Genomic DNA, 27,305 nt, shown 5'->3' on the forward strand with positions numbered 1-27,305 from the left:
TTATCCCACTGATGAATAATATCAATGCTAATGTTCATGTATACTTCACTTGGTATATCTGTCCATTCTGTCTTAAAATTGTGCATATGAACATAATGCTTATTTTTGCCATCCATATTTCCTTATATTAATTAATTACTTAAGTCAAAGTTGTTTTCTAAATATAGTCCATCACCCTGAGTAAAAGCAGTAAGTGTAGAGTGGGGTGCTATTGTCATACACTGAGTCATAAACACAGCAGTGTTCTAGATGTTGTGACAGGGACAGGGAGGTGTTAAGGGGTTGGAGAAGAGCAAAAGACTGAGAATTGTATCATGCAGTTATGGGCAGTGTGGATTTCTGAATTTTATTCTGTAATCTACAAGCTAAAAATCTTGGATTCCAGTCACATCATTCAGATTTCAAAGCCCCAAACCAGGTGGGAACTGAGGTTATATTTCTAACCCCAAGTTGAACTCTTGGGGGCTACAAGCAGAAATGTCCCTGGTTAAACATGCACTGAAAATCCACCATTTCTTAGTAGCATATTTCTTGGTAGCCCTCAGTGGATTGCTCACCTACATTGGTGAGAAAGTTACTATTTGCTCAATCTACTAATGCAAATGTTCACTTCATTCTCAAACTCCATATAACATGCGCCAGAAATGGACAATCAGGGCCTTCTTTAACCAATGAAATTTACACAAAATTATCCAACAGGGCAGCCTGTTCTCACCTTTCTCTCGTTCTGTTCTTTCCCTTCATTTGGAGAGCATTGGAAACATCTCATATAATATCAAGTTTGGCTTTTCTGCCTTAACCCAATCAGCTCTGTTTAACTATGAGCCTCTCTGTATGTCAAGACGGAAGTAGTGTTGTAAATGATCATGGCTGAGTTTATTGTCAGTGGAATAAATCACTATTGACCTTTCTGCTTTCAGGAGTTTAATGAACTTAGGAGTGGAAATTAGCCAAAACAGCAACAACCATAACCTTGGCTCCTGTAACTAAATTCCAGTGCCATTAATGTTCACTCTTTGACATGTTAGGGGGGCACTGCTATTAATCATAGATCAGACCAAAGTAGAAAACTGCTAGCAGAAATGCCACAAGAATTAGTCAAACAAGAAAGCATGAATGAAACATCTTTCTCGGTAGAGAGATCCAGAGTGGCAGTTACATAAGCTCCTAGCAGACCAGCAAGCAGTGAGTTTGGCTATACATTTACATTTTTTGTTGGCAGCTTATATACCACAGCTATTGTAATGATTGCTGTATATTAATGATATAGTAGTATTGCTACATGAAAAATGAGAATCCTATCACTCAATCATTAGAAGAGGTCCCATAAATAATTAATTTGCTGTCAGTATTTTAGAGCTGGAAAGAAGGCTCAGCAGTTAAGCCTACTTGTTGCGTATGTAAAAGATTAGAGTTTAGTTTCCATCATCTATACCAGGTCACTCACAATGCCTGTAACATTAGCTCCAGGGGATTTCATGATCTCTACTTGTCTGTGTGGACCACTCTTCCACCACATACACAGGTGTGCATACATACACAGACACATACATACACAAAATTAAAAAAAAAAGTATCTTAAAATAGTAACAATAATGATTTATTCTTCTAACAGTACTTACTTATAAAGGCCTATAGCATCCTAGCCGGAGGTACACAAATACTTAAGAGGCATCCATATTCTAGGTTCATGACAAAGTTATGAATTGTCTGAGACATTTGGACATTACCCATTTTACATTTAGTTGGAAATCTGAATGTCCCAGATTCTTCAACCAGGAGCTGTGCCTTTGAAAGTGAGCTTCCTTAGAAGGTTATTTTTATTTTTTTGGATCACCTGCCATTTGAGACAATTTGATTTTATAATTACATGAATCAGAGTCCAGAGCTGGGCTCTACATGCTTCCATACTGAGCTGCCAGGCAAGAAGTGCCCACTGGTACAACATCATGGGGATAAGGCACCACTTTCAGTTGAGTTTGAAGCTTGCTCTACAGGTGGGAATTTCAGGATGGGTACTGTACTCTAATCAAAAGCCTATGTCAGGGAGTGTCAGGGCCCTAGTAGAGAACATGTTACTGTTATTTTGTGAAATGGTTTGAGCTGTCAAAGGGCCTTTTAATTATTATGTTCATACCAGAAACAGATTCTGTTCTCAACCTTGGTTAGGCAAGTTTCTTTTGGCAATGGACAGCAGTCAACAGAATTGTACAGCTGGTTAAAGTGTTGAGGGTAATGAGAATAAGGTACTGAGCACTTTGCTCTAAACGAAGTTATATATCCACCTGCCTACTCCTGGTACACATAGGCATGTACACACACACAGACACAGACACAGACACAGACACACACACACACACACACACACACACGGCTCAGAAAACATTCTTAAGAGATGGTGAGGAGGAGAAAGCTGAAGTAATATAAGAACTGGAAGATGGGTGTTAGGTTTCAAACCTGGACAAATAGATAGCTGAGGTGCCTATTAACATATCAAAGTGGACTCTGGCTGCCAGTCTCCCTCAGTTCCTATCAGTTACAGAGTCACCTTACTCACACACATCCTGCTTCTTAAACTCTTCAGCCCAGGGCTGGGCCCCTTCCCCAACTGTTCTGTCCTATACAACCCCAACCATTTTGGGCTATGATATATATGATGTATATGTATATGTCATATATATATATATGTATATGTATATATATGCATATGCATATATTTGTCTCCTGATCTCCTGGCCTCCTGCTGGCCTTGTGGCTCCTGGCTTTCCCCTCTACCTTTCTCCCTTCTCTTCACATGGTCCAGTCAGACTGCCAGTCATGTTCACTCTGAACTCTTCCAGATGCCTCTGCTCAAACTTGTATCTATAATAAAGCAGATATGTTCTCCTCTTATTTCTTTTTTTCTCCCCACTTAGTTGGAAAGAGTTCTGTGAATTCTATCTTCAGGACATGACTGGACTATCACACTTATGAACACACAGAAGCTGTGATTATCTATTCAAGGCCCAAGCAAGATCAAACCATAAATTCCCTACACAGATGGAGTAGACCATCTCTGGCCTTGACTCTTTTTGAGAAGCTATGGGCAGTTGGTAGTTTTTGATGGAAAGAGGAAGGGAGAATAACTCTCTTTGGGAGATGCCACCATGTGTAGACTTTTCATACTACAGTGGATAGCTCTATTCCTTTGTACACATGTCAGCACTTGCTGGATGTAATGGGCAATAGATAAGCTGACAAAAAATTGGGAGGAAAAAAGAAATGGAGGAAATTGGAGGTGGAGGTTTGAAGTAATTATCATCATAGTTCATTGTACCCACATATGAATTTCTCAATGATAAAGGAAATATTTTAAAATATAGGCCTTGAGGTCAGATTCTCCTAGCTTTGGCTCCTGCACTACAGTTACGCTTACAAAGATCCTGGCTACCTTTGTGACAATTTGGCATCACAGAGGGCAGATACTAATAGTATGAAACCTCCCAGTAGTTTGGTGAGGTCTTTATAATTTACCATATGTAAGTCATTTTGCATAATGCATGGCAGATGGTAAACATTCCATAAATGTTAGCTATCTTTATAACAAATGCATGGATTGATGGATTAATAATTTTGGCAAGAATGGTGCCATTTTAACAAAGCTCTAGGCTGTGGGACATTTTGAGGCAGGTTTGAAGTGTTGAGGTGAGTTCAATGAAGTATATCCAGATGCCCTTTGGGGTGAATCTCCCAGCTGAAAAGCCTAGAGTCCAAGTAAGATGCAAGCTGTGGCTATGGAGAGGTGACAGTGACATTGGCAATGAGTATTAACACACACCTGCTCTTGCAAAGTGGCCCAGTTTCAAGTATGGAGGTAGAAATCACTGGATTTTGAAGCAGAAACATTGAAGAGAACTTACTTCTGTGTTGTGCCAGTTTCTGGGTTATCCTCTGAAGAAAAGTAGTGATTTCTGGAATCTGATGAAGAGGCAGGCTACAGCTGCTTGGTGAGGTGAGACAAGGTGATAGCTCATTTAGAGCCTTGGTTCTCAGAAAAACCTGGGCTCTGAATTAGAGCTGGGAGCAGTGAGTACAGGGTGACTTTCGTATAGACAATTGCAAACACACATATCTCACTTTTGTACTGGGGGATGGACTCTGTAGAGTTCAACGGACAAGTTTGTCTCTACAGGGAACTTTTAGTTTTATTTAGCAAACTGCTGAGCATCTACTATGAAGCTGGTCATCTCCAAGTGTTTTCTTAAAACACATACAAGTAAGCTGTATGATTTCTGCTCTGAATGTATTCACTGGCTAGAGGTAAACAAAGTAATCCAACTATCCACTCATGGAATATCTGCCTGAACGAAATGCCAGTGAGTGCTAGGACAGATAAAAGCAAGCATCCACGTCTATATTTGGCAAGGAACATTTAAGAGTTATAACTCAGTTGCTGAGAGTCTGTGGCATGATGAATTTCACACTCTATTCTTGGGTCTAGAAATGAACAGAATTAAAAATATGGCGTGATAACACAAACAATAAGATTCAAGTGTTCATGCACTTTGAACCTAGGACCTCTTTTTCCTAAGAGTTTACATTATACTCTATGCACACAAAACATAGTCAATGCTTTTAGTCTAGAAAAGGCTTCAGTTCAATGCTTTATATATTAATAAGACTGAAAAAGATGTACCAGTAAATACATAATTATTACTGAGGTATATACCATATTTGAATGATATATAATACTTATAGATGATGAATGATGGATTAAATTGATGATATCAGAAAGTATTCAATACATATTTTAACATGGTAAGAGAAGAATTATGAAACACTACGCTATGTTAAGCAATTGTAATATGCTGAATGTCTATATCCTAATATTCATATATTAAGTAATAGTTTCCAATGTAGGTTTCTTGTTTCTAATCAAAGTGATTAGATTCTGGGAGCTGAACCTTTTACACAAATTAGTGTCTTTATAAATGCCATCTGAACCAGCTCCCTTATTCATTTTGTCATGTGAGGTGAAGACAAGGAGACAGACTTCTGAGTGAAGAAACAGGCTTCCACCACATACTTCAGTCAGTGCTTTTTTCTTCAGCTTCTTAAGACTGTGATCAATACAGTCTGTTTGTCACTGCCCAATCTACTGTTCTTTGTATAGATTGTACACCAAGGCCTTAAGACATCAACATAGAAAACATATTACATGTCTTCTAGAATTAAATGTATCATACGTGTGAACTGTTTGCTTCTACATATAGTGTATACTCTTTTAAGCAAAAGAAAGAATTGGAGCATGTGCTATGTGGTTGTTATATTTTAGCTGAGTTGTGAATGGTAGATAGGACAAATCTGAAGTATGAAATGTGTCAGAATTAGTAAACATCTGTAGTGTTTAGCACCAAATTCTAAGATATCTATTGTTCTTAATAATATGGCTCAAGAATTATGGAAAAGTAAGATTTGGCCTGTTCAGCCATGTTCTATAGTTGTATAACTTGGACAATTGTTTGAGTTCTCCCTTTCAGATACAATTAAATTTATTTCAAATACTATGTGCAGTGACTAAATCTTGACATTTATGAAGTTACTCACACAGCGTCTACAGCAAGTAGTAGCTGCCAGGAGCCATCCCCGGCTTGGTGGGAGGAGAAGGTGCTTCTTCTTTCTTCTCCTCTAGTCAGTTCTTCTTGAGGCAGCCGAGGGGAATGGGAAGAGCGTCGGCAGTGGGTAAGACCTAGGGTTAAGCTACTGTAGCTGGCCTGCCTTCTATTAGATCCTCTGAGGCCAGAAACTGCAGTTTCTGGCCACTAGCACCTCTGCCCAGGGACAGCAGAGAATTAGGCAAATATCCTTAGTACTCTCTCTGCAGGCTCTGCTAGGCTCTAACTTAGGTCTGTTTGTTTGAGGTCGCAGGAAGAAAAGACACTTAAAGAAGTTATTGTAGTTTATTACTAAGTGTAAAAAGTTTCCTATGAAAGCCAGCTAAGAGACAAATTAGAGAAAGGTAAAAAATTCTAACAAAGGAAAAATTCTAAGTGGAGAGAATCTAAGCAGAGAAGGAAGAAGAAGGGAGAGAGGAGAGAGAAGAGGGAGAGAGAGAGGAAGTGAGAGAGAGAAAGTGAAGTGACCGCTAACAAACGTCCCTTTTTTCTTATACATCAATCGGAGTACCTGATCGCATGTTACAAAGCTCATCACAAGTTCACACCAAAATTCAAATCATAAATTGAAACAGAAATTTAAAACAGATAAAGTTTACATGTATATCCACTAGGAGTAATTATCTGGCTAAACATCCATCACCTGTCTAGCTCCACAGGTTCACTGAAGGTTTTAAACTATAACTAAGAAATTAGTGAAGTTTTGTATAGATAAACCCAGGCAATATTTTCTCTTCTGTCCTAGCACCTATAATAAATTGTGAGTTCCCTTTTAGTGACCTTTGGTTAATTGTTTTACAACCACCTTGGAATGTGCTCTGAGCAGGAGAGAGTCTGGTTACTATCTAAGTGCTGTTAACTGATGACACTTGGGAGACTGGCAGAGTTTTCATTGCAGTTTTGAATATCAGAAAGGGACTTAATAGCAGTCCCACTATAAAAGAGCTTAATAGTCATTGATATAATTTTAGGAATTCTTATAGGATCATCATTAAGACTTAAGAAGTCGTCTATTTGTCTATATAGCATCACTACAAGACAGTACATCTTCGTGGATCTGCAGAGATCTGCTCCAAAGGGGAGTGCTATTGCTTAGTGATTGTTATATATGTTTAATAATAATAATAGGAAAAGCATATTAATAGCAGGATCTTTCCTAAAATATGTCCAGCCACAGCCTTGCTGATAGGGCACACTTGTCGCAGATAATAATCCGAGGCAAGCATTTCAGGATGATCAACTACTAATTATTAGCTTGTCCTATTATGTCTCCTGACAAGTAGCCAACTCTTGATATTATTACTACAGAGCATAGGATAGCACTGTCGACTCTAGGACATGACTATATTCTTTACTTACTAAGTATGTGACCTTAGTGCACTCACTTATCCTCAGTTTTTTTGTCTTTGATATAAGTTGGTGAATGGTATCCACCTCATGCCTTTGCTCAAGTAGGGGCTGAGAAGATAAAAAAAAATCTACTGAGTGCCTCCTGGAGGAAGAGTGACCCAGAGGTTCCGTTAATGGAGCCTGAACATTGACATTCATAAGTGATTTTGTAGGACCTATTAGGCAGCAGAGTTTGAAAAGTCTGACAACTTAATATACTGGTTGGAAGAGAACTCATAACCCCATTGGTGTACACTGTGCCCAGCATCATGCCAGGCCAACAAAGCTAACACCTCCTCCTTACGCAACCATAATGTCTTAATAAACAGCTAATGATTAGGGATGATGTTATATCCTCCATGGTACCTAGGAGACCACTATACTCCCAAGGCGCTAATAACACTTATGCAGAAAAAAACAGTGGAGGAATCTTAAGGAATCCTTAGAATCACAGTACCTGTACCACACCATACAGGATCCTTGGTGAAGTTTCTTTCTGCAATGGGGTGAATTGTACATTGCTACAAGACTGTTTGGTCATTTCCTTGGTTTGATGCATGGTTTTGATTTCTACATAGTTCTTTCTATTTAGAACCAGAATCAATGCTCCATTTTATTGCTTAGAGTCTACCTTCTCCTTATTAAATGACCCTGCAGATAAAGCTCCTTTCAACCACATTTCTACCTAAAAAGTATTTTATCCACTACTTTCCATAAATTAAAATTATTTATCTGCTCATCTTTATACCACTTGTTGCCCAGGCTTTACGTGTTGAAAGAGACTGCTTGGTCTTTCAGTGTCAACTTTGATTCTTCCTATTCTACTTATTTCTCACATGGGAACTGGGAATATCATACTGCTTACTCTAGTGGGAAAACAGAGGATGGGTTAAACACTTCACTACAAGTTCCCAAAGTGACTCATGGTACCTGGTGCCAGCATGTGAAGCTGTGGGGGATGTGGAAATAAACCTGGTGGAGGAAAGAGTGGGACAGAGAGCAAAGCATCCATAGGCTTCTGTGACTCCTTGTAGAGACCTGAATATCTACCGTCCATGGTATATGATCTGAGATGGCTCCAGGCACACCAGAGAGACAATACAAAGGACCAGAGGTGCCTGCTTCCTCTGTCATCAAGGAACTCTCCTTGGGTGGCCTGCCTCTGCTCTACTTGCTCCTGGGCAGATGAGTCAGTTTCTGCTAAATAACACATGTTGCACTCCAATTTGTCCTTGAATACATAAATGTACCCTAATTGGCTGAAAAACTGTATATAAGACTATATACTAAACAGTAAAATTAGATCTGTTCCCTGACTCTAGTCTGTAGTCTGAATCCCAGGAATCTTCGTGGGCTCTGCCTCCACTCCCCACCCCACCCCCATTTCCCAGTCCCTGTTCCCACAAGTAGCTGACAGTTTTACTATCCATCAGCCTCTACTGTTTTCTGGGCATAGCCAATAAGGGGGGATTCAATTTCTCATGTAGAAGGCATTCATTCCAGAAGAAATCAAATGTGGACACAAATAGAGACACATCAGACATCACACTTTCCCCTAGTATGGAGTGGAAAGGCACACCTCAGTAGACAAAGGGCTACTTGTCTTTTTCCAAAGAATTCTTCACCGGGTCTGTGTTCAGGATAAATCTCTTTTCTTGTACCCCTGCTTACTCTTGCACATTGCACCTCACATTCAGAAGTGCCAGAAGTTTCTGCTGGTTAATGTTCCTTCCCAGGCTCACTTGGTAACTGGGAATATCATACTTCTTACTCTGGTGTAAGCATCAGAGTAAGCACAGCATAAGGATCCATTTGGAGAGAGGAGCAATTTGGGATAGGGTGATGATAAATGTGGAGGGTTGCTCGACAATGACCTGCTGTTTTCTAATACTTACAAAATAGTCATTTCCAAGGAAACAGGTGTTTGATCTCAGCAAGGTAGAGGGATATTACTAGCCCACATGTGTTTGTGTTGCAGGCTACCCTGTTTATTTCTCACTAGGGTGTCCTTAGCCAGTGAAGTACTGGCCTTGAGCCACCCATGCTGCCTGCTAGGATGCTAGAACATTCACATGGAAGGCCTTCACTATAACTGGGGTATGCCAGCAGAGGTGGTTCTGAGGGTAGAAATAGAACACATGTGCCAAGAAAAGATAAGTCAATATCTTGGTATTAAGGTGTCAGCTTCTGTGGCTGCTTGCAGGAGTTTGGGTGAAGTCTAGCTGAAAGAGACTCTACCTGCTACAGGCCATTGAGTCAAGGTTCTCAGCAGTGGTGATAGTGATTTGGATGGTATAATTGCTTAGATCACTTATAAGGTACTTCTAGTTCCTATAGGTTATGGAGAAATGAAAGATGGGGTACAGATCTTTTCTTATTTTGTGTTAATTTATTCCATGACAGCGTAATTTAAAGTTGATTATCTCAGATCTCATTCCTTAGCATCACATTTTTTTCTGTGCAACTCAGTCTGTTTTCTCAACTGTTTATCCCCTAATTTCTTCATGAACAAAAATAGGAATAATAGCACAATAAATTGATTCACTACATTTATAATATTTGAAAAAATGTCCGGTGTTTGTGGATGATCATAATTGTTATTCTTAATATTTTAAGACTTATTTTCAAGTGTGTGCATGTGTATGCATATGTATGCCTCGGTCTGCAAAGGCTAAAAGTGCCAGATCCCCTGAATCTCACTTACAGCAGATTCTGAGCCTCTCAATAAAAGTCTGGGGAATTAACTCAGCTCCTCTATAAAAACAGAAAGTGCTCTTAACTAGCCATCTCTCTGTGCTCCTTCCCCTCTGTTTGTTTGTTTATTTGTTAGAAATGGGATTGTTCTATTCATTCCATGCTAATCTTGAATTCACAATTCAGTCTAGGTGGCCCTTGAAGTTATAGAATTAGCCTCCTCAGAGCTGGGGCTATAGGCATTCATCACCATGCTTTACTTAGTGAGGATTTTAAGTCTCACCCAGAAGACCCATGTGATAAAAACTTGGTCACTGCTGTGGATCTGTTAGTTTTTAAAATCTACATTTATTTATATTTGTTCTGTGTATCTGTGTATGTCTGCATGAGTGCATGCCATGTGAGTGCAGGTGCCTCTGAAGGCCAGAGAGTATGTGGGGATTCACTAGAACTTAAGTTGCAGGTAGCTGTGACTCACCTGATATGGGTGTTGGGAAGTAAATTTGGATTCTCCATAAGAACAGCAAGTACTCTTAACTCTTGGGCGATTTACCAGTTCTAATATTGGGAGTTCTAAGCCCAGTGGGAGGCATGCTTTTCTTTCTTTTCTGGGCAAAGGGTGAATTTTGTGCCACTCTGTAGGAGTTTCTGGGATGAAGGCTGGGCTTGAGTCCACAATCATGGCTTTAATGAAGTTCATGTGTGGGGCTCTCTAGTGTTGATTAGTCCCAAAACTTGTTCAATCTTCTGTGTTAAATTATGTCTAATTCTGTTTGAAATCACACTTCAGTCTCTAAGATGTAAGCATAAAGACTGTCTACAGAATTAAACACACATATGATGAATGAAAAATTGAATACACAAATTTGCAGAAAAATGCTCTAAAAATATAAGCAATTGACAGATCGTTCTCTGCAAGCACTGTGGATTCTTTGACATCTTTCCAGTGTTTATATACCATAAATGGTTAGTGAGACAAATGGTGACTCCTTTTGTTCAGGCCACTTTCATAAAGATGCTTTTTTCTGCAGGGGGCTGGGCTCCCCCACATCAATTGTCAGTCAAAACATGGAGCCAAAGACACACCCACAGGTCAAACTGATGGAGGCCATTCCTCAATTTAGCTTCCTTCCTCCCAGGAGATGCTAGCTTGTGTCGAGATAACAACTAATGCTAACTACCACAGCACTTTTCCATTCTCCAGCTTTATATTTTTTCAACTACTTCTACATTGGTACCTAGATCTTGCGGGGTTTCATGTCAATGAACTCCACAGTTTTGCCCATCTAATGAAGCACTTTTTTTATTTTTGAAGTTTCACTCTCTTCGCATGGAGAAATCATGCTGCCAATAGATGGTCACTCCTCCATTTGGCCTGCTAGTCCCTTGTTAAGTATGGCGTTCCTTATTTGAGAAAAGAAAACGGAATCTGTCAAGAGGTATAGAAAGCATGAGCTCCTGCCTTTGGCATTTCTACTTATTTCAGTGAGACTTACCTAAGCAGTTAGAGAACACAGGAACTAACATGTATGGATCCTACTCCATTATCCAGGTCTATCCTTGTGTTGGTTCTTCAAACCGTAAGCTTTATAAGGATAGAAGCCTCTTTCTCCTGCTTAACAGTGAACCTACAGTGACTACAGCCAGATCACACAGGACAAGTGTTCAGCTGGATCTCCTTCATCTCTGTACTTGCTCTGCGTTCTAACTTCCATCCCTCTTGGTAACTTCCCTGTTAATCCAGACACAACTCACTGACATTTAGCTTTCTGAGCTAGCTTATATTCCTAATTCTCAAGACCCACAGTTTAGTCAATCTCTCTCATGTTCATGTTTCTTACCTACAGATTGCATCATTTAAATGTCTAGTGAATTTTAATTAAATATTTCACTTGAGAGATATTATATCTGAGGACAGCTATTGGCATCCAAGCAGAAATATAGGAACAGCGGGTCCCTTACTCAAAGAAGCCTAGAGTCTGACTGGTTACGATTGTTGCTGTAAAGCAAAGCAGGCCATTCTCAGCCTGACCTATGTCTCCAGGCAGTTCTTGTGCTCCTGGTTAAGTTTCAGAAGCATGAATCATAACCAGTTTCCAAGAAACAGCAGGGATGGTTGCTGTAAATGATTTCCTATGTGAGACAAGAAAAGGATATTTTTTGATATATTTCAAATGGTGAGGTGAGAAATGAACATGATAGTTATGGATGTGGAGGCCACTTCAAAGAAATGAAAAAACTGAAGCGTAAAACTGAAACACCTTTTTCAAAGTTAGAATTGACTCTGCATGTATGCTGCAAAATAGGCAAGCAATGCGGAAGTGAGAGCTGATACTCTGTTGAATACGCATTATGGGACCACACATGTCAAGGCTCAAGATTTTCCCAGATTCTTCTATCTAAATGTTCACAATTTCCATCATTTGTGTGTCTCTTCTATCTTTACATATGAATGCACATACATGTTTCATTCCAGAAAATGTGAAATATTTTCCCCATTACTGTGACTAAACACTTGGCAAGAAACAACTCACAGGAGGAAGGGTTTGCTTTGGTTCATGGTTTAAGGGTAGAGCCCCTCATGGTAAAGAAGGCTTGTTTTAAAAAGTCACTCTGTGTCTTGAGAGAGAATGTAGAGAGATAAACTGAGAATTAATTCAGCCGACATTTGATTTTTACCCTTTGTGTTATATCTCGGACCACAGCCTATGGCATAGCACTGACCACATTCAGGGTAGGTCTTCTCTCCTTGTCCAAACTTCTGCAAAACACCCTCATGTATATCCCACAGGTGTGTCTCCCAGGAGATCCTAAGTCTAGTTAAGTTGACAATGCAGATGAAAAAGCATCCTATATTTTCTGATCTTATAATAATCATATAACAGAAGGAAACGGAGGCTCAGAAGCCAAAACCATGGGGCACCTGCCTTTCCTTAGCATGTGTTAGAATCCCTCACTTATTAGGCTAACACAGTGGGCAATGCTACTCATTGTAGGTGACAAAAATAAGTTGATTATGGAAAATTGAGAATTGAGCAAGATGATACCTTCTAAAATGACTGAGTATAAATTAAAATCAAGAGGGGAAGGATCTCTGTCTCTCTCTGTCTTTCTCCATCTTTCTCTGTCTCTACCTGTCTGTCTGCCCCTCTCTCTCTCTCTCTCTCTCTCTCTCTCTCTCTCTCTCTCTCTCTCTCTCTTTCTCTCTCTGTGTGTGTGTGTGTATGTGTGTGTGTATGTGTATGCAAGCATGCATATATAAAAACAAAGATAACATAAAGATTATATTCTATAATCTAACTTTTGTGCACAGATCAAAACTAAATCCCTGTGGTGGACTGGGAAGTGCATTGGGCGCCTATTCTCCTTTCACCCCTCATTCATCTACTAAGACTACAAGTTCCTTGGGAGCAACAAATGTGATATTGGGAATTTCTATCCTGGCCTCAGCATTCTGGTGTGGCTCTCTGGAATTCACCTAGCTTTATAGCACTATGGATTAGTGTATGTTGTAACTTTTGATATTCATTACTTTTCCAGCCTCATCCATGCTGTGTTCTTCTCCCAGAGTCTTTCCTGTACTGGGTTCATCTGAGGTTAACACTAGTTACCCCCTCTTCTCCTATTGTACTTCCCTCTGTTTCAAATTCCATGTGCCATATCTAGACTGAATTCTCCCTGATGTACTCCAGCAGGGTACTTAAGAATTTGTCTTACAGGAAACTACATGTACTTTTTAGATCATGGACAGAAGCATATTCATATATCTACTATGATCCTGGCCCCAGGTAAGGACTCTATGAAACCTTTGCTGAATTGATAAAAATATGGGATTAGGGCTTTCTTAGTCCTCATGATTTTTGATGTATTCAACTCTTACATGTTCTTACTCTTATCTGTATGCTTTGTACCATGATTAATTTTGTAGTCAAAATTCCAAGGCACAATCATAGGAGTGCTGACATCACTTCCAACAATGGCCATTCTAACCTTTAACCCTTCTTGAAATGTCTGAATCCTTTCCCAGATCCATCTCGAAAGCCTATTTGACCCAGAGAGAATCTCAAAGCTCTTTACTGTGCTTTTCTATGTGTGTTAAGCTGTCTATGTCTTCATTGTATCATTTATTTCTTTTTTACCTTGAGGGAAAGACAAAGAGCTGCTTTCCCTTTTATCTCTAGGTATAGATCAGACTCTGAACAGTAGGGAATGATTGTGTCAGAGCCAGAAGTCATTTTCAAGTTCTAAGCATCCGTCCACACATTCAGAGAAACAGGGGGCCCTAAGCAGTTTTCCTTCCTGTCAGGAGAACTCAAGGTCTTATTTAGGTTAAGTAGGAGGCAGAAATGGAAAATAATAGGAAATATCAAAAATGGCAATAGTTTATGTCCAGGAGCTGCTTTTAGCAACATTCTAGTAGTTTGGCATATGCTTTATTGACCAGAGTAGAGCCTACTGGTGGGAGAATGAATGCCCTTTCCTTTATTCCTTCCCCAGCCCCATGGCAAGAACTTCTTATATTTGCATATCCTTTTTTTTATTTTGAATGGATTTATTTGGATTGATTTTTATTTTTATTTTGGAACTTCATAAGAACCCAGAATATATAAGATAAAATATATTTCCAAAAGCAACAGATCTGAGGCTCAGAGAAAGTGTACACTCCAGTGTTGACCATGAGCTCAAGGCAGTGCAACTCTGATCTATACTATCGCTTGCTTGCTGCCTTTTATCAAACCCATTTCTTGTCCCTCAGAGACTGTATGCTGTAGGAGCTCTTGGTATGAATAGCTATCATGGACTGTCTCTCATATTTCCAAAATTGAGCAGCATAAAATACTTGATGGGAGGAAAAGGACATGAAGTTGGTTGTCCTTTTCCAACTTCAAGTTGGATGGAAAGGGATGGGTGGGTTTGGGAGGAGAAAGGGGTGGATATGATAGAAATGTATTGTATGACATTTTCAAAGAACTAATAAAAATGAGAAAAAGAAGACAAACGGAATAGCTAGTTTCAGTGTATTTTGAAAAAAATGCTATTTTTTAATCTTCAGGTTTTCTTTCTCTGAACTATGAAATGGAGTTTATGGGAGTTATAGCCATGAATCAGCAAAGCTAAGAATGCCTAGTATGCCACATTTTCTTCAAGCTATCATAGATATTGTTATGTCTGAAGTTTGATTTTCCTACATGATTTCTTACTACTGAATTTTCAACATATTTTTAACTCACTTGTGGCATGCTTTCCACGTGTTAGGAACAATTAAAAGACTAAGATGTATTGTTATGTTCAGCTTGTTAATGGTGACAACACTTGCAAAGTTACTTTCAGCATGACAGACACAGGTTAACGGTTTTACAAGGTTTCTGCTAAATGGTTATTACCATTATTTACACTTTATAGGTAAAGATTCTGATCTGCATCATATGACAAGGGAAGATGAGGCCAAGCTTCAGTCTCTGCAAGCCCAGGCTTGTTAAGTCCTCCTATAGGATGTTGTGGATATCCTTATTACACTGGACTTGTTTCAAGCTGGAGAATAATTAAATCCTGAGAGATTAATACAAATCATAAGAACAAATATGATGGGAACCATATCCCACAGGTGAGACCTAAGGATGGGGTACATAGAGTGTGAAGAAAGAATAGTAAAAATAATCCAGAAGGGCTCTCAGGGCCAGAATATGACAGCGTAAAGATCAAACTAAGGATTTGAAACTTTTCCTGGAGGCAAGAGGAAGTCATTCAAAGATCTTTAAGAACAGTAGCAATTGTTAGTTGGAATTGGGATTTCTTATCAGCTCCAGTTCTCCAGCCAATATGACATTTGTCTTTTAGGGATGGAGACCAGGAGATGCTTCTGAGAAGTTTAGGAGTAGTCTGCTTATAGGCCACAAGCCTGGGATGTTGTTGAGTTTGTCTATTTGTTAATTTTATTTGAGGAAGAATTTGTCAAAAGATAAATTACAGAATTAGAAGGCAGTATTAAATGTTGAGCAGGGGATGTTTTATGAATAGATTTGGTTGAAGGATGGGGATGAATTGATTAGCATGGAACAATTTGTATTGTCTACATGAAGAGATGAATTTTGACTTAATATGGATCCCTAGTATCTAGCTTGGAGGAGGAGGTTGGTGGGTGGTGAGATCGGTCTCACAAACTCTCCTTCTCTCAGCAAGAAGAGCAGGCTGGGGAAAAGTCTTATTTTAGATTTAAGGAGATATTGAATATTACTATGGGGATGTAAGTGCTACTGGACTCGAGAGCCACAGAAAATGCAAGATAATCTATCTGTGGAAGATATAGAAAGTCATATGATCAATTCACTGCTCATTAACAACAATATCTCAGAACCTTAATAGAAAGGACAGGAAGTTCTTGGGAGAGAGTAGGTAGGTACTTAGTTGTTATGGTTACAGGATGCAACCAGAAGAAGCTTCTTGTTTTATTGTTGTTGTTGCTTTGTTTTTTTTTGTTTTGTTTTGTTTTTTTTGAAATATTTTCCAAAGCCTATAGAGCAGACAGGACAGTTCACTAATGAAATAGTCTCTTCTGCTGAATTATCCTAAAACATGGCTGTGTTCACTCCCTTCTTTACTTGCATTCTTCATGAAGACTTCTCTGATAGTCTCTCATACCCAATCTCCCTACGACTCTACTTTTCGATTTCAAAGAAATATTCTTCTCATTCATTTATTAAATTATTTTGTCACTGATTGGTTCTTTGTCTTTCTTTAAAAAAATACTATTTTTATGTGTGTAAGTGTTTCATCTGCATTTTATGTATGTGTATCACTTGTGTGCCTGTTATCTTCAGAAATTAGAAGAGGGTGTCAGATCAATTGGAACTGGAGTTACAGTTACTTGTTAGATACAGGGAATCAAAGCTGTGTTGTCTTCAAGCAAAACAAGTGTCTTTAATTGCTGAGATGTCTTTCCAGCACCTGCTTTATGTGATTCTTTAGTACATTTTGCACTTTCAACACTATTGTAGGTGTTACAATGTTAGCAATAAGCAACACAGAATAGTTCACCAACCTTACCAGTCCCCTTTTGTGTGAACATTATTGTTTTTTTGTAGGAACAGGAATCATAGAACAAGTATATGTGCATAAGGCAATGCAATAGGGCATCTGACATTGTGAAACTTCTTGCCCAAATCTTTATATTAGTATCTGATTTCTTCATCTTCTCCATGTAGGTTGGATCCAAAAGGCTGATAACCTGAGATTAATACACTGGATACTATTCAAATTTAAGATCTGATACATGAAGAAACAAAGAAAAATAGTAGAATTTGGCTATAGTGGTCTGGAAAGAATTGGTCAGGCAACAAGTTGTGATGTCTATAGACATCTCAAGCTTTTATGAGTTGATTATTGTTACCAGAGTGTACTGGATAAATGATAGGTTCACTGTGAAACACACTTGAGTTAATAGAATGGCCAAAACATGCACAGAGAGCCATCTGGGCTTAAGTTGAGGCATTATGACTAGTGTGCTATCAGATGCTCTTCAATAGGCCATTTCCTTGAACTCAATTTGAAATGTTAGTGAAAAGTAAGTTCTACCATACATTCTTGGAGTGACAACTCTGGAATTTTGTTTTCTTTAGAAAACACAGGAATATTTTAAGAATACATTTTTGTGGTAATCCCAGGTGTGGGTTATGGGGCTGCTGTGCAGCTGCTAACTGTGATTTGCCTCATTCTCTATCAGAGGCATAGTTTTTCCAGTTGCAAATAGTTTCTGCAATTGTGTGATGTTTGGAATTCTGGAAACATTCCAGAGTGTATATAAAAGGCTCCATGAGGCAGGATTGGTGCTTATTGGTCATTTATGGTGGTGGTGATGGTGGTAGTTTGTTAGTAGTCATGTTCAAAAAAAGAAACAAGAAGAAATAAATTAGATTCAGAGATCTTTGTCTCTTTCCACTGTATCATTCTTTCTCTCCTATCTAATGATACAGAAGAACTGGAGAGATAAAGGGTAGAAAAAAGAACCCACAAAATAGCAAAGACCAGCTACACATTTCTATCCATTTGTGTAGTTTATATTTACCAGTGTCATTGTACAAAGGAAAGGCTCATCAGCTTCCTTTCTTAGATTCCTCAATTGTAAAATAGAAGTCATAGTGTCATAGCACTAGTTAAAGATTCTTACATAAGATGACACCCAGGTATGGAAATCACGTCTTAGATCCTCAGACCTGGTATCCTTTCTGCTCGACCAGCTTTAGAAAACAACCCTTATCTTGTTGCAGAGTTCAATCTAAATAAGCCATGCCTTTTTTGTTGGCTGCAATGATTAAACGTTATTATTTATAAAGCGTGTCAAATTCTGACTGTCAATGCCATACATATATAAGAAAAAAAAGAAATCATTTACTTTATGTCTGAGAATATACAGTGTTTTATGAGCTCTCAAGTCTCATTTGCATATAATTTGATACTTATCTTGTGGTACAAAAATGTTAGCCTCCTAGATCGGCAATGATACAGTTGAGGATTCTGAGCCATCTGCTAAACAATTCCCTTGTTTTCTTCTCTTTCCTTTGATTTATTTAATGTGAATGAGGCAATGCTGTTGCTTGAAGGGGGAATAAACACCATGAGAGATGTCAGAAGTACAAATCACAGGCAAAGGGTGGAATGTTCTCCTTTAATGTGAGCTGCAGATAGCCTGTGAATCGGAAGCAAGAGATGCCATTCCTCCTATGTACAATCAGGTCCGAGCTTTAAACTTGTGACAAGGAAGAACTAGCGTTGTGTGTGGAGGGGCAATGCAGTTTCAGTTTTACAGCTAACTGTTGATAGATAAAGAGGAGGAATAGGAGTTCAGTCTACAGGTTCATGGAACTATGGGCTGTTAAAATGCTGTGATTTGTTAAGACTATGATGCGAATTATTCTCTGAATGAATTATTAGATGGAGAGTTAAATGTACGTGAAATAAATGTTTGAATTCAGGGAGATCTTATCATTTTTAATCAATTACTTTATTATTTACATTCGAAATATTGCTTTCCCTTCTTGGTACCCCTTCCACAAGTTCTTCACCCCATCCCTCTACTTTTTGCTCCTGAGAGGGTGCACCCCCACCTACCTACCCACTCCCCCATCACCCCAGTAGCATTCCCCTTCCCTGGAGCATTATGTTTCTACAGGAGTAAGTTTGCATTCTTTCCCACTGAGTCAAGGTAGTTCTCTGCTTCATATGTAGCAGGGCCCACAGAAAAACCCCCTGTCTCCTCTTTGGTTGATGGCTTAGTCTCTGGGAGCTGTGAGGGGTCTGAGTTAGTTTATACTGTTATTTTTATGGGATTGCGATCCCCTTCAGCTTCTTCAGTCCTTCCTTTAACTCTTCCATAGGAGTCTCCAAGTGTAGATATTTCAATCCTATTTAGAAGGCAGAACAAAATAATCACAAGAGGCAGAGGAAGGGGGCGATCTGTGTGATAGAAGAGGGGGGAGGGAAAAAGGTAGGCAGGATCACATATGTGGGGAGACAGAAGAGAAGCCCAGAGGGCCAAGAGAATGGATAGAAATATGCAACTGTATGGGTTAGAAGGTAGGGGGGCCCTCTAGAAAGTCCCAGACACCAAGGATGTGAGAGGCTCCCAATTGGAATAATCTTATCCAAAATGCTCTACAGTGGGAGATGTAACCTAAAGAGACAACCTCTAGTAGATAGACATGGCCACCATTAGAGGCATGGGACTGCCCACCCATCTTCATACTTTTTGATCCAGAATTATTCCTGTCTAAAGGAAATGCACAGCCAAAACTGGAGCAGAGAGTGAAGGAAAGGCCATTTAGAGACTTCCCCATCTTGGGATGCATCCCATGTTCAGGCACCAAACCCCAGCACTATTATTGATGGCCTGCAATGCTGGTAGACAAGAGCCTAGCAGGGCTGTCCTCTAAGAGGTTCTGACTGAGACAGAGAGATCTTATAATCTTAACTTGGCACCCACAACAGAAATCAGAGGGAATAGTCATAGGCTTGGTTTAATGTTGAGTTAGAAGATAATTATAGGATATATATATATGTATACGTATATATATGTATATATATATATATACATATACATATACATATACATATACATATACATATATATATATATGATACACAATATGAAGAGGCAAATGTGTCTGAGAATCAGAAACAAATAAAATAGTCTTAGAAAGCCAAGGACTGGAAAGGCTCATTTGTGTCATGGTGCCTGTTCTCCATGGCCCCCAGGCTGACCATTAGACTTGAAGACATGGAAGGGACTTCTGAACAGCAGTTTATAAAAGATATAATGGTTCATACAGGTAAAATGCTTCTTGCTTAACTACTATGAATATGGTCCAATTGCTTAACAGAGACCACATAAACACACATTAAGGTTGTCATTTCAAAATCTTTTTTTTTTATTATTTTTGGAGCTATCAAAATAGTCTTTGCTATTTCAGTAAAGGCAGGGAAGTGTATATATTTTCAGGAAGGAGAAATTTGACTTTTATAAATCCAGTTGAGCTTTATGAGAAAGATTTTATACTGAAATACTTTCAGTTAAGATAGGTGATAGCTATCCAGATGCTAGATAGATAGATGCTATATGGATGATAGATAGTAGTCATTAACTTAGGAATATTTCGGTGTATGGATTGGGCTATGATCTGCTAGAGATATCAGAAGACCAACAGTTTTTTCTATGTATTCCTGTTTTTATCTGTGAACTCAAGGCAAAGCTTTAAACATATGTTTTAGATACCCATAATCAAGACCAGATCCCAGGCTCCTGATTTTTCCATGGTCTCTTCTCCTCATCCTCTCATTCTTCCTTTTTTGTTCTCTGCTTTTTCTCCCTACTCTGCCATTCTTCCCCTTTCTCTCTGCATTCTTTTCTTACATTCACTTCTCTTTGCCTCTCCTTTTCTTCTGATTCTCCTCCTCTTGCTCCTTTCCCTCTTCATCCTCTTCTTTCTCTTTTTCCTTTTCGCTGTCCTCTTGTTTCTTCACTTCCTCTCCATACCCCTTCATTCTATGTGCCGAGTGTTTCTTCCACTTTGTGACATTGACTATTGTCTGCATTTTGAAGACAAAACCTAACAGTTGTCTTCAATGATAAAATCTCCATGATGGGTCAGATGACACTGTTGATATCTCCTTCCTTGAAAGCAAAGCATTCCAGTTTGGGAACATGTCACTGAGGGTCCTGACTTTTAGGTGGACTGCTTGGACCTGATGCATAGTTTGTCTGTTATAGCTGTGTGGCTCAGGAACAATAGTCTGTAAACTTGTGACTTCAATTTCCCACTGTAAAACTGGGGGAAAAAGCACCTGTATGGAATTGTGACTATGAAGGGCTTTGGCCTGTCATTTTTGTTTTTACTTCATAAGGTCTCATTTACTAAAGGTTGGTCTTAATGCTTATATTATTGTTACACTCAGAAAGTCTTGTCTGTGCCTATGAATTCAAGACTATTCCCTACATTTCTATCTGCCTTATTCAGCATATATAGTCTTAAGTTGAGGTTCTAGGTCCTTTTGGAATTGAGTTTTAAGCAGAGTAATAGATAAGGTGCCAAGCTTCAACTTCTTTCTTCTTCTTCTTCTTTTTTTATTGGATATTTTATTTATTTACATTTGTCAACCCCTTTCCCTATTTCACCTCCCTAGAACCCCCCCATACTAGCCCCCTCCTCCTCTTTGCTTTTATACCTTTTTTATGACATGCCAATATTAAGATCAGTTCTAGGTTGAGGGACTAGCAATATAAGCCTCAACTTCTTTACTGCTAGACCTTAACCTGCCACTGAGCTTCCACTGTCACCAATGACATCCTGTGTCATCTCAAATACTCAAGCCACAGCTTCTCTCCATGACCCCTCCATGTCTTCAAAACAAGTACCACCTGGGTGAGTCATACCTACTACCAAGTCCAGCTGCTAGTATGAGATACAATCTTGGCTGTCTCTCAGATACAGCTTCTCTGTGCTCTCAGGAAATACTTCCCAGAAGAATTCACCTCCGTGTTGCTGTTCTCTTCTTAATCACCACTAATTCCTTAGCTCCAGCCAACTAGCATCAAGAATCTCAGCAAAGCAAAATTTTGCTTTAGTGTTTCTGATAGCTTGTTAACCACAGGTAATTCTTCACCCCCAGCTAACCAGAACCACAGGTCAAAATAACAGATGGCCCCATTAGTGTTTAAATTTCCCTCTGAGATGCCACAAGCTAGGCCTGCATCCTCAGCACTATTCTCAGCATTCTTACTTTGCAAGATCCCACAAAACATCCCACTGAACTCTTAACTCTCTATGACATATTTAGTCCAAAGTTTCAAAGTCCTTCCACAATCTTCCCCAAAACATGTTCATGTCTGTCACATCAATACCATAATATGCTGGCACCTTGTCTTAGTTTTGGTTTCTATTGCTGCTATGAAACACAAGAGAAAAACAAAACAAAACAAAAAACAAAACAAACAGAAACAAAAAAAAACAAGTTAGGGGAGAAAGGGTTTTGTTTTTTGGTTTTTGTTTTTGCTTTTTTTCTTATACTGTTCATCACTGAACATAGTGCTGTTCATCACTGAAGGAAGTCAGGACAGGAAATCAAACAAAGCAGGAACTTGGAGGCAGAAATCAATGCAGAAGGCATGGAAGGATGCTGCTTACTGGCATGCTTCACATTTGTTAGTTCTTGTCCTTCCACTTTGTTTTCATCCTGCACATCCATTTCAATGGGATGTAAGGAAGTTGGGCACAGTGAAAACAGTCTTTAGGAGGATTGTAGGAGCCCTCTCTTCTCCCTGACTGTGTCACTGGGGAACAGTGTTAGTCTGCAAAAATCCCACACTTTTCTTCATCAGATTTCACTCTACGGTCTGTTAAGTCCATTTCACTTTCCAGTTGATTCTCTGTGACAAACAGCAGACTCTATTATAAATTTTACTCTTAAAGGTGGCATGATATTAAACATTCTTAGTAAGGGGTGTCTAAGGACCACAAAATGGAGAAAGGGATTTTCCTGCTGGTGGCACAGTTGGTCAGTGTCGTGATTGTTGGGGCATCTCTGGGTACTGTGGAGGAGTTCTCTGACAAAGTAGTCTTCTGTGCACAGGGTGAGACTTCCCAACCCCAACCTCCCCAAGTCTTTCTGTCCCTACTTTCAGACAATGACTCCATCTACTCACACACCTTTCTATGTGGCTGCTCTATGAAGCCCACCTCATGAAGATCACATGTGCTGAGATCTTGTCCATCCATACTCTATTTCCTCTAGAAAATATCTGTCCCCCATCTGCTTGTCTCAGAGCTGTGAACATAGTCTCTCCCAGACAACCATGTCCTTCACAACCATCAGGGGTGAGACTGGAGAAAGGAGGTAATGCCATCTTCTTCAGTGAGGTCTGACTCCAGTTACATGTCAAAGTCCCTAGAAAGCCCCCCATTTATCTCTAACAGAGTATTTTAGAATTACTTTATTTCTTACAACTTTTTATTGTAGCTTTATAACAATGTGCTCACCTCCTTTGTTTAATCGCTCTGTGATTTCTAACACCTGACTGATAATGAATACCCCACCGGATACTCATTTGAATCTAAATTGTCTCATTTTGAACCTGAAGAAAGTTTACAAAGTCCATTTAAAATCCCCATCCAATCACTGTCTTCTTTTACATTGCAATATGAATTTGTTTTATTTTATTCCACATATGACATAGTCAAAGCTTAAGATCTAGATATAGCTACTTCTTTTGCCAATAAGATAGAGGAGATATCATTTAGCCTGCTTCCCAGAAAAATACTCTAGAGATTTGATTTTTAATAGGATCTGATATAGTTGCATAACAATAAGGATTTCTGTTTCTTTAATAATGCGTTTTGTGTTTAGAATATTCTTGACAGTGAATATCTGGTATCATTTCAATTTAAAAATAATGAATTTTAAAATGTATGCTGAATGTCCACATTATAGATACCAGTCCTCTGCTCTATGTATTCAAGTGAAAGCCAGATACCATGGTGCTGTGTCTGTGAACATCTGGCAGTTTCTGAACCTGTGTTTGTATGTTGTGATGGCTAATCTTGGTTGTCAACTTAGCTACATCTAAAGTCAACTAAAACCCAAGCATCTGGACACACAGTGAGTGATGTTCATGATTTGATCATTTCTGGTGGGAAGATTCTCCCTACATGGGTCATACCTTATAGTACAGCCCACCTAAAAGGATGTGGGAAAAAGAGTTCTGCCTGCTCGCTCTCACTGATGCTGGTACATTCATCAATCCAATTGCTAAGCCATTCCTTCACTGATGTTAGAACCTACTTCTTCAGAATTCAAGTGTGGACCATGGACCAGCAGCTCTCTAGGAATTCCCTGGGATTTCAGCTACAGATTGGGACTGTTGAGACATACAGTCAAGTGGGCTGAATAACTGCGGAGATTCTTGGCCTTTTCATTGGGAAATGGCCATTACTGGAATAACCATACCATATTGTAAGCCATTCTAATGCATTTTTCCTTTCAACATCTCTAATCACACACGCATCTACGTTATCAGTTCTATTCCTTTATAGAAACTTAATACACGTGTTTAAGTATATTCATTGAACATTACTCATTTACATTTATTTCTGGTTATTTTTATTGAATGTAATTTGCTACTACAAAGGCTTTACCTTGGTTAGCAGTAAAAGATGCTTAGTTTTAAACCTCAATTCCAAGTCCTAAGAATACAGTGTGTTTGAACAGTGGTGCTCATAGGACAGGGTGGTTGTGACTCAAAAAAAAAAAAAAAAAAGAAAGAAAGAAAGAAAATGGAAACTCCATCAAATTTAATACATACAAATGTCAGTTGACACAGAGAGACTGCAAGCCCTTCCTCACCTGGGATTTATCTAATGAGCAGATCCTGGAAGCAAAAAGTGCCCCCCGCCTCTGCATGCATCTATCAATGTGGGAGAGATGTGTATCTGCAAATGACCTATAAAGGTTCCAGTGTCTCTTGGCCCAGGGCTTTTGGAGGCATTTTTCCTCAGCTCCCTAGATCACTCTAGTTCTCAGGAGTGTTTTTTTTTTCTTTAAATAAGATGTTTCTATTTCTTTTGCTAAGAGTGGATCTCTGATATAATCTTTTGGCCTGAGACACAGGAGCTTGGAATCTCTCTGTATTTGTAACCTAACATTCCAAGTACAGACCATTCTCTTTAGGGTTCTAAGAACTGCTAAAGTTATTAAGTTGTCCTTGTACAAACTCTTCAGGCAATTGATTTCAGATCTTGATGGCTAACCTTGCCCATTTTTTTTCAAGTTCTAACTCAAAGAGAATAAAATTTTTTCCCTTTTCTTTCATTGTTGAGTATTCACTGAAAGCCTGAACATGTGTTTCCTGACACCACTGGAGGCTTTTGCTCTGCTCCTCTAAAGGCCTATCTCCTTTCCTACATCTACCTGACAACCGTTCTCTCCTCTTCTTCATCTTCATCCTTTTGGCAGACGTCAGAATATTTCACTTGCCTTGTTTTCCCCTTAGACTGTAATAAAATGATTCTTACCCTTCCATGTAATGCTGCTTTTAAGTTCTTTTATCAAGAAGACCATGCATCCATAAACAGAAACCAGGTTCCCCAGTAATAGAGTTAGAAAGAGCAGGAACCTATTTTGGAAAGGAGTAAAATCAATCAGTGAAGAGGAATCCAACATAGTAACATGGCCATGTTTACAGTGTATGTGTAGGAGAGCTGAGTGAACTCACAGGTCTGGTGTGGAAGTGAGACAATCTAAAACAAGTCACTGGGTTGACTTTATGAATCTACTTGACAAGACTGAGGGTGGCCATGCAGAAAAACATATTTTATCTGTTTATGTAAGAGTGTTTCTAGAAGAAAATAATGTTTAAATTAGTAGACTCAATAAAGATGACACACCCCACTATGTGGGTATGTTCCAGTCTTTTGAATTTTTAAGGGTCTTCAGAGAAGAAAAAAGATAGTGAAAGTGTTCCTTGCTCTGTCACTGTCAAGATTTGAGATAAGACATCAATATCTTTCTGCTCTTGAACGTCAGTGTTACTGGTCCTTGGACTTTTAGATTTGGTCTCAGATCCATCAGTGTCTTGAAGATTTCAGATCATTGAACATATCATCCTTTGCACGCATGTGCTCAAGCACATGTGCACGTGCGCACACACACACACAGACACACACACATATGCATACATTCTTGACATACAGAGGGTTATTTCTAAGTAATCACTTCATAATCTGAGAGTATCATGGGTTGAAATATACCTAATACCCTTATCAAATGCCATACATAAGCAATGTAGTTGCTGTAGATTAAAAGTAGTTTAATCCATAGCTGCATGGCTGAATTGCATCTAAGGCCTACAGTTGCTCCTAACATTAGGAGAAAGTACTGAATTACATGACTTTACTGAGAAAAAAAATGAAAGTTCAAAATTCAAAATATTATTTGCCCTGTACTGATTTCTTGGCATTATAGGAAAGAAAATACCCTAAATTGAGGGCCATCTGTGCCTTTTTGTCCTGTTCTTTCAGTTTCTCTGGGGAGTCCTGGCTGATACAAGAGACATCTGCTTTGGTTTCATAGGGCTGGCTCAATAAATTATCACACAATATGTACCTCGAAACAATGCTAATTTACTATCTTGTAGTTCAAGAAGTTAGAATTTGTAATGTAAGATATCTGCTGAATTGATTCAGTATGAACATGAATAATGTCAATACCCACCCCTTATAATTCTCATTTTACTCTTTTTTTGATACCCATGTCCTCCTTTTTTCTATGTTTTAGAGGGACAGTCCTGACTGAAATTGTTATGTACAATGATCTCTTCTTGAGCTCAACACAGAGCATCATTCCATCCCTCCCCAAAAGTCATAATCTTAGGTTCTGAGTAGAAGCATTTTTGCAGCAATAAAAACATTCAACACTTCCTAACTTTCTAAGTGTGTATGCACTCATACATACACAAACATACACTTAGGATATGTGTGTGTGTGTGTGTATTCCAGACATAAAACAAAAATAATCAGAAACCCAACAAAGCAATAAGCATGTGTTAATATTTAGAGGGTATGAGCTTAGTGTCTCTGGGGAGCTTAAGGGTTGCTTGACTTCCTTTTGGAGAACTTTAGATGAATAGTCTCTGTCCAGCAAATTAGGTCAAAGGACACACTTTTCATATAAATGGTTTACTGAATGGGCAATGACACTGAATGTATCTTTGTGGTGAGACTTGGAGTTAAGCGATGACAGGAAAAGTGTCAAATCTAGTTAGGTGTCACATAATTAATGCTCTGTGTAATTGAACCTCACCTCTTGCGATGATTCATTGTATTTCTCAATTTGTAACAGTCTAGAATCACCCAGCATGGAAGTCTCAAAGAGGTTTGTCTAGATCAGGTTGGCATGTAGGCATGTCTAATGAAGCTTATCTTGATTATGCTCATTAAGATGGGATGACCCACCTACTGTGTAAATGGCACCATTCCCTAGGCAGTGCTTCAGCTTGTGTAGGAATGAAGAAACAAGCTTGAGGAC

The sequence above is a fragment of the Grammomys surdaster genome, unplaced genomic scaffold, assembly GCF_004785775.1.
Source record: "Grammomys surdaster isolate TR1022 unplaced genomic scaffold, NIH_TR_1.0 224, whole genome shotgun sequence".
NCBI classification, from domain to species: domain Eukaryota; kingdom Metazoa; phylum Chordata; class Mammalia; order Rodentia; family Muridae; genus Grammomys; species Grammomys surdaster.